This window comes from Crocuta crocuta, unplaced genomic scaffold (assembly GCF_008692635.1).
Source record: "Crocuta crocuta isolate KB4526 unplaced genomic scaffold, BGI_CrCroc_1.0 scaffold300, whole genome shotgun sequence".
NCBI lineage: Eukaryota > Metazoa > Chordata > Mammalia > Carnivora > Hyaenidae > Crocuta > Crocuta crocuta.
Window position 1 is genome coordinate 791,654 of NW_027533266.1, and position 8,743 is coordinate 800,396.

The 8,743-nt window shown below is 32.4% G+C and overlaps 1 non-coding gene across 1 annotated transcript; it reads right to left on the bottom strand.

The window, feature by feature from the left end:
• Positions 1-7,960: 7,960 nt before the first annotated feature.
• TRNAG-UCC (transfer RNA glycine (anticodon UCC)) lies at positions 7,961-8,045 on the bottom strand. The gene has a single exon. It is a non-coding gene; the product is annotated as a tRNA-Gly (tRNA).
• Between the last annotated feature and the right edge of the window lie 698 nt (positions 8,046-8,743).

Here is an 8,743-nt window from a genome sequence, read left to right on the forward strand (position 1 = left end):
CAGTAGTAAGAAAGTGAACTTACATCATAATGTAAAGCATAGATGAAACTAAGCAAAACATCACTATCAAGTAAGCAATGCTTTGAGTATTATTCTAGTTCAAGTTTCTTCTTTTGTTGAGATTGGCACTGACTACCTTTTATCTAGTACATGTTTTAGGCATAAAACTTGATTAGCAAATATTCTGAGGTGAGGATGTGTTTATATGTTTAGGAAACAAGAAATACATTATAGTCAGAATTGAAAAAGAAAGGAAGGAAAAGAAAGTGACTCTTCTTTTTAAGAATTACTATAATACTTATGGTAGACAAAAGTGGAAGCAGGGACATTAATTTAGGATACTGGAAAATTTAGTAATAAATAGTGATGAATTTACTGAGTAAGTAGTGGTACTATCTACTGATATGAAGAGAACTAGTTGTTAAAAAAAAATAGTTGAAATCAAATGTTTTTCCCTGAGCAATTGGATGAATGTTGTTAAAGTTTTATGAGACAGGGGTCACTTGTCTGGGAGGAATAACTGAAGAAATGGGAACTCAACAGTATATTTTTGGGCATGTCGAGTTGGACATTCTTATAAGAAACCCAAGTGGATATTTCATTTAGTCAGTTTAATGTAAGGGCCTGCAATTCAGGTAGGATGACAGATTTGAAGATTAAAATTTGAGTAACCATTATATGAATAGTATTTAAAATGATAGGAGTTAGTAAATCATCTTATTAGAGAGTAAGTGTGATTGTAACAAAGAACATGATCCAATTCTGATGCTTTCTACTACTTACAGTTCAGAAAATTGAGGAAAATTCAGCAAAAACTTTAAAAGTTGCTGCCAAACAAATAAAAAGAAAATCTGAGAGAATAGGTGTATTTGAGGGCAAGTGAATAAAAGCAAAAGGTTTAAAAAGGAGTGAAGAAGTATGTTGGATTTTAAAGCAACAAATTTGCTTTCTACTATTGTTTCAATGTTATAGCCTCAGAAGAAACAATTATCATATAATGACTTTGCTACTACAAAACTAATTTCCTATTTCTGTATTTATGTGAACATCACACCAATTGCTTAAAGGGAATTAAGGTAATAAAGGAATAAGATTTTATAATGGGTTGTGTCCAGAAAGTCTACCTCTAATAAGAAATAACAACAACTGGGGATGCCTGGGTGGCTCAGTCGACTAGGGATCTGACTTTGGCTCAGGTCATGTTCTCATGGTTCATAGGGTGTAGTGCTGCATCTGACTCTGTGCTGACAGCTCACAGCCTGGAGCCTGCTTTGAATTCTTTGTCCTCCCCTCTCTCTTTCCATCCCCTGCTCACATGCTCTCTCTCTCTCAAAAATAAATATTAAAAAAAAGAAATAACAACAAATTAAGTGAAAGTTCATAGAAGACTTCAAGTATACATAACCCTGACTACAGAGATTAGAACTGGTGCTACACATGGGTGAAGTAAACCATTATAAATCTATATTTTGGGGCATATTGAGCAACTAGTGCTGGAGGATGTCAATAGGAACATATTAGATTTAACATGTATGGATTTTGTATTTTCATTTTAAGGAATATACCTTTCTACATACACAAGGAATTGAACAATTTTTTCTGTAATTAACCTTCTAAATATGATAAATTTTACAATATACAGATGAAATATGTTTTGTGAATTAACACAGTTTGAGTGAAGAGAGAAAGTATGAAAGTATTCAAGGATTTCATCACTGTCTCCTCAGTGATAAATTGTTGCTCCATGATCTGAAGATATTAAGTCTTCAATATCATCTATCAGGTGGGTGCTAAAAGTTCTTTCTAACCAATTGACAAGACAGGGGTTACATGCTGCATAAAGTGAGACACGGACAATTTTCCACCTGTCCTGCTGAGAGAGATGGGTGTAAACTGATTAGTATACTTTTTGGCTAAAAAAATGTTTCAACGATAGAAATCATTATTTTAATAAATGTTTACTGCTATGTTGCAAAAGTTTTGCTGTGTTTATGCTCAGATTTGGATTTAAAAGGCATATAAAATAGGAATACTTTCTGCTAAATTGAGTCTCATAAAGCATAGATGAGACCTAGAGACCAGATTAGAATGCTTGAGGAATTAATTACTATTACATCTGCTTCTCTTGATTGAGTCCATCCTAAAAGCCAGCCACTGGTAGATGTCTTATATATATTACCTCACTGAATCATATAACAATCCTGCAAGATAATTATCCTCATTTATAAATGGGAAACTAAGGTTCTGTGAGCTTAATGAGGTCATTTAGACAAGACATTAAAGTGTTTCAATAAGGTGGAAATAATGATTTTGTCAATGCTGCTGGGACTCCAAGTAGAATTAAAGCATATAAATGATTGAATTTGAAAAGTATTTGGTAAACTTGAAAAGAAGGTGTTTATAAAGCCAAATCATTGGTGAACTTGATAAGAATAGTAGTGCTTTTAGCCTCAAGATAGTAGCCATTTGTGGACTTAAACAGAAAGATGTCGCAGGAGAAAAATCTGATTAGAGAAGACAGACTGGAACATGAATAATTAGAAACAGTAAACTTAAACAACTTCTGTGGAGAGTGTCTATGAAATGGAACATATAATTGCTCAATTGTTTGAGATGTCTAAAGCATAAGGCCAATGATTTTGTATTTATGCTAAAGTTAACATGTGTAGTAAGGATAAAAACAGTGCTGCAAAAGGAAAGGAGATAAGTGCATGAGTGAGATTTGAGTAGCAAGATGCAATGTAGTGAAAAAATGACAAGTTTGGGCCTAAACAGAAAGAGGAAAAAAATGTAAGGCTAAGTAAGTGGAGATATAGTATACCCAAATGAAAATATTTTGTGGATAATTGAGTTGATTTCCCCTTTTTTTAGACAAGTCAGTGACTGAAAGCAAGATAATGAGGGAATTTTAAAGTGATCTTCATCTCCTAGAATGAGAAAGTTAACCTATTGGAGTAACATAGTATTTTGGGTTCAGAGAACTTAGTGGAAATCTGTGGCTTTAAACTTGAAGCAAGAGTAGTTAGCATAGTTGTGCATTTCTACAGATACATTCATCTGAGTTTGTATAGGTCTGGTTGCTGTACCCCACAACTTAGAATAAATATCTTAGTTTATAGTTGTTAGCATGAAGAGGGAAAATGAAGAAAAACTATTTGTAATGAAATGACTATATAGCAATAGACTATCAAAAAAAAAGATGTTTAAGGAGTAAAGAGAGGCCATGAGATAATGGTTGATAATGAATGAAAGTCACCAAGAAGTAGAAGCAATTTTGACATTGGAGTAGTAGAAAATGGCTGGTAAGTTAAGGGGTGCTACTACAGAGGAAGAAACTTCTGGGGTTATTTGCTGAGGTGGTATACTTCCATCTGGTTGATAATGTCTAGGAAATGAGCATGGGAAGAATGAAAGGTTGTGGTGAGGCGAAGAAAGAAATCTTCAGAAGTGATGAGGCAAAAGGCAAAAAGAAACCAAGGTGTTGGATGTATCCTCATAAATGTTGAGGTCATGAAGATTTCAATCCAACTGGATATTTTGACGTTGGAGGGATAAATAGAAGTATAAAAGTGGATAATAAATGGGAGCGGGGCATAGAGAACAATCAACAGATCTTCAGGATATGGGTATATAATGTGGGGCAAAAAAATAAAAATCTCACTTTGAGAAGACTGAACTCTGTGTCCTCAGTGGGCATCTTAAATTCAATTATAACTAGAAAAATATAGAAAGAAATGAAGAATAAATATAGGAGATTTTACAGGTAATATTTATGAGTTCCTGAGGACATAGTGTGATTTTTATTCAGTGGGGGTAGCAGTGTAGGAGATGGTGTCTGGTAAAAGAATCAACACAAGTTATAGTGATATGAGAAATCAGATAATAATGGTTGACCTGGTAACTGGTCGTAACTGATATACAAATGTATATAAAGCATTATAGGATTAATCAGAATGATTTTTAGGGGAAAATGAGTAATTGGTTTAAGTTATAAGTCTTTTAATAGGGTTTGCCAATGAGTCGTTAGTGCCAAAGCCAGGGGCAGAGGCCAAAACTTCAGCATGGGTGGATGCAGAAAGTCAGCAGGTCAGTATCTGAAGCTAGGGAAAGGAACACGTTTGGATAAAGCAATGCAAGAGCTCATGTTATAGTCAGAATCAGCCCAGAGTAGTGCTAATCTGATGCTCTGTTGCCAAGTTAGTGAGATATCCTCCCTAACGATGCCTTGCTTAACAAGAAGTTTATTACTAACCTTAGGACACCAATGAGCCCATCTATATATGGTGACTGAGTAATGTTTGCTGGGACACTAGAATAATGAAGGAGGAAAACCTCAAATTCAATTTGTTTCCTTCTCTTTTGCTTTTATAAAAATGCCAGTTAATAGTTGTGTTAGAAAATTGACATTACATTTCTTGATATCTTCATATTTTGTGCTGTTGCAACAAGGCCTTTAGAAAATATTAAATATGTACTGTTGACAGTCATGTTATAATATATCTAAATATTCTGCAAATTCAGTTTCTCATTTATTAGACTTTATTTTTATAAGATTTTTGTGGTAATGTTAACTCTTTTCAAAAGGCAATAAAGATAAAATAGTGTTATTCCAGTAGAATAAAATTTTATGAAACAGAAACTATTTAGTTTATGACAAATAAAATTATCTTCAAGATTTGTGATTTATATTTACAGTGAAATAGTACATCATTTAGTAAATTTTTTGTTATTGGTAATTTAAAAGTTTGATTTAATAACATTTACTTAGTAAGTGAATCAATAAAACTAGAAGACTAACATTTAAATTATTGATATCTTGTGAATGTAATAAAGGGTTTTTAAAAAATAGTTTAGCATCCAATGTATTTTATATAATTTTATCATTTAAATTTATAATAAAATTATTAATTTATATAAATAAGTAAATGCAGATTGGTTTGGTAAATAGTTCGCCATCTAATATCTAGTTCTTTTTTTAATGTTTTATTTATTTCTGAGAGAGAGAGACAGCATGAGCAGGGGAGGGTCAGAGAGAGAAGGAGACACAGAATCTGAAACAGACTCCAGGTTCTGAGCTGGCTGTCAGCACAGAGCCCGATCCGGGGCTCGAACCCACGAACTGTGAGATCATGACCTGAGCCGAAGTCGGATGCTTAACCGACTGAGCCACACAGGTGCCCCAATTTTTTAATTGAACTATAATTAACTCATATTATATTCATTTCATATATATAACATATTTATTTGAAAATTATCTTCATTATTCAATGCTCACCAAGGCAAGAGTGTAGTTACCACACTATGTTATTACAGTATCACTGACTGTATTCCTTATGCTATACTTTTCATCTTCTTGACTTATTTTATAATGTAAGTTTGTAGCTCTTAATCTCCTTTTTTAAAATTTTATCCATCCCTCTTTCATCTCCCTGCTGGCAACCATTAGTTTGTGCTCTGTATTTAACAGCCTGTTTTTATTATTGTTATTGTTTATTTGTTCTATTTTTTGAGATCCCACATGTAAATTAAATCATCTGGTATTTGTCTTTCTCTTTCTGACTTATTTCACTTAGCATCATCCCCTATAGGCCTGTCCGTGTTGTCACAAATGGCAAGATCTCATTTTTTTTATGTTTGAGTAATATTCCATTGTTTATATATATAATATCTTTTTATCCATTTATCTATCCATGAACCCTTAGATAGCTTCCATATCTTGGCTAATGTAAATAATGCTGCAATAAACATGCACATATCTTTTCAAATTAGTGTTTCCATTTTCTTTGAGTTACTACTTAGCAGTGGAATTACTAGATCATGTTGTATTTCTATTTTTTTTTTTCTGAGAAACCTCCATACATTTCCACAGTGGTTGCATTAAATTAAATGTATAACATTCATTATAAGTATAAGGTTCAAGGAATATTAACTTTATATTTATAAGAATTGTGTAAATTACTTATAATATTACATAATTTGCAAGAAATCTTAAAAATATTCACTTATTTAACTAACTTATGGCCTATACTGGCCTTATAGTATGTGTGTTACACATATTTGCCACGTATGTATATATATGGTATATATATATGACAGGTATTATAGTTAAGGATTGATTTATATAGTTTTACATTACTTGGCATGCATAAGCTTGAACTTCAAATTGTATGTATTTACAAAAAAACTAAAATATAACTCAGTAATTGTTATATTTTACAATTTTGCTTGTAACATTTTGTTACAAAGCAACATTTTGTTGCATACATTAAAGTCATTTCTCTGCTGAATTCTGTTTGGGAATCTGATAAAAGAACTTCATAGAGTATTTAACATCTATCTTGGGCTCTTTTCCACATTATTATTAGATATATGGTAGGCAGATTCTCTCAATGTTAGGTGATAATTCAATTTCTTACTGATAATTCAGTTTCTTCTTCATTGAGTATGTTACTGGCCTCTGCATTTCATTGTGCATTAAACAAGGAATTCTAAGAATACCCTATATTCTCCTCATTTGATAATGGTTTCTGCACTTTTCCTATCAATATCTTTCCTTTTTTAAATACATTTCCTTTCATCAATAAGGAAGTCAAGGTTCCTAGGCAACAAGCTATCTCACAGAGCTTGGAACATTAAGCAAATAAGAGTGCAATGACAGAAAGAAGGGATTTTGATCTTTTCCACTTAAATCCTATGTTTTATTCCAAATGTCCATGAAATTTGAAAGTTTCCACTCAATTAGTCTTACCAAAAAGACTTGCTAATTATCATTATATCACAGAAATGTATTTATTCTGTTGTTTTAAATTAGTTATAAGCACCTAAGAAGCATCTGCATACTTCTATGTTTTGTACTAAACATTGAACACATATAGTAGGGGCTTATACTGATGTGGTTAGAAAATAATAACATTAATGACATTATTATTTTGCAAGACATTGGGTTGAACATGTATTATTTTATTTTTATAATTGCTTTCACATGGATTCTATTTTTCCTAACTGATGAAAAAAATCAAAACTTGAATAAATTTACAGGAGACAGAACCAGATGCACTAGTCCAACCTTACTTCAGATTTACCTGACTTCAAAGTTCATGCTTTATTTTTTAGGAAATATTGATAAACATGAAACTGATCTATTTTGCTCATAATTTTGTGCTTAAACATATAATAAACATCATCAATTACTTTATCCATGTTATTATTATTTTTGCATGGCAGTTTGACACTGAGGAAACTAAGGAAGAATATGTTTTAATTAGCTTAGCATGTGGGATTTTTTAGTTATCCTTACATGTTATAGGGAGCTAAAGATAATAACTGATAAACCACACCTATGAATACAAGGTGCCTAAGGAAGGAAATGTGGACTCCCATTCTTATATAAAAGAAAAATAATCCACATATCTTCTGAATTTTGTTTACTTCGAACATCTGGTGCTACTTAGTCTGAAGAATAAAACACTGCAGACAGTTTTCAATTGTTGTGATTAAAAACACAAAGCAATAAGGTATATAAAGTAATCATGGGATCAATAAAATTTTAATTAAAGTCTCATAAGCCCAGACCGTAAGTGCTAGGTTATCAAAATGCAGGTTTTCTCTTCCTTCCTTTCTTTCTTACTTTCTTTTTTTAAAAACCAAATATGTCACCCTTGATTCCCCAGGGGATCAGTTCACTAAGTGGTGAAAGAAAAAGAAATACTTGAGAGAGCTGAATGCAGTTGTTTGCAAATAGCTCAATGGATCACCAAAACATTTCCAGCAGAAAAGGAAGAGAATTACAATTAGTTAATTAACTAATTCATTAAGTCATTAAGATAAGTAAACATATTTCCTTTTTAAATATTTTATTTATTTTTGAGCGAGAGAGAGACAGAGTGAGCAGGGGAGGGTCAGAGAGAGGAGACACAGAATCTGAAACAGGCTCCAGGCTCTGAGCTGGCTGTCAGCACAGAGCCCGCCGCGGGGCTTGAACCCACGAACTAGGAGATCATGATCTGAGCGGAAGTCAGACGCTCAACCAACTGAGCCACCCAGGCGCCCCAAGTAAACATATTTCAATTAGAGATAAATTGTATATTGAAGAGCATATAAAAAATATTAATAGTAGATAATTTATACATATAATCAAAAGCTATAAAATGAAAAGTATGTTATAGAAATTGTTTTAAGAAAGTGAAGAATGAGGGGTGTCTGAGTAGCTCTTTCGGTTAAGTGTTTGACCCTTGGTCTGGGTTCAAGTCACGATTTCATGGTTAGATCAAGCCTCACATCTATGTCTGCACTGACAGCATGGAGACTTTTTGGGATTCTCTCTCTGTCCAGGCTCCTCCCCTGCTTGTTTGTGTACATGAGAGCAAAATAAATAAATAAACTTAAAAAAAGAATTAAAATAAGGATGCTAAGAAAAGTCTAATTCCATAGTTTTCAACTGAAAACATTTCTGTGAACTAGGTTTTGACCGGTTGTGTTTATTATATTTATTTGAATCCATTAAAATTATTAGACTAGCTTATTCATAGGAACAGGCTTATAATGCGAGGATATAAAATATGTAAATGAAAATAACATGTATCTACAATATCTATGTAGAGAACATTATCTCTAATTTAAAAAAATTATTATCATACAAATATCATAGGTCAGAATTTCTTTGATATTCAGGAAAAAAATCAAACCTATGTCATGATGTTAGTGCCATTGTAGATTTTCTAATAAGTAGATAATTTTCCACAGT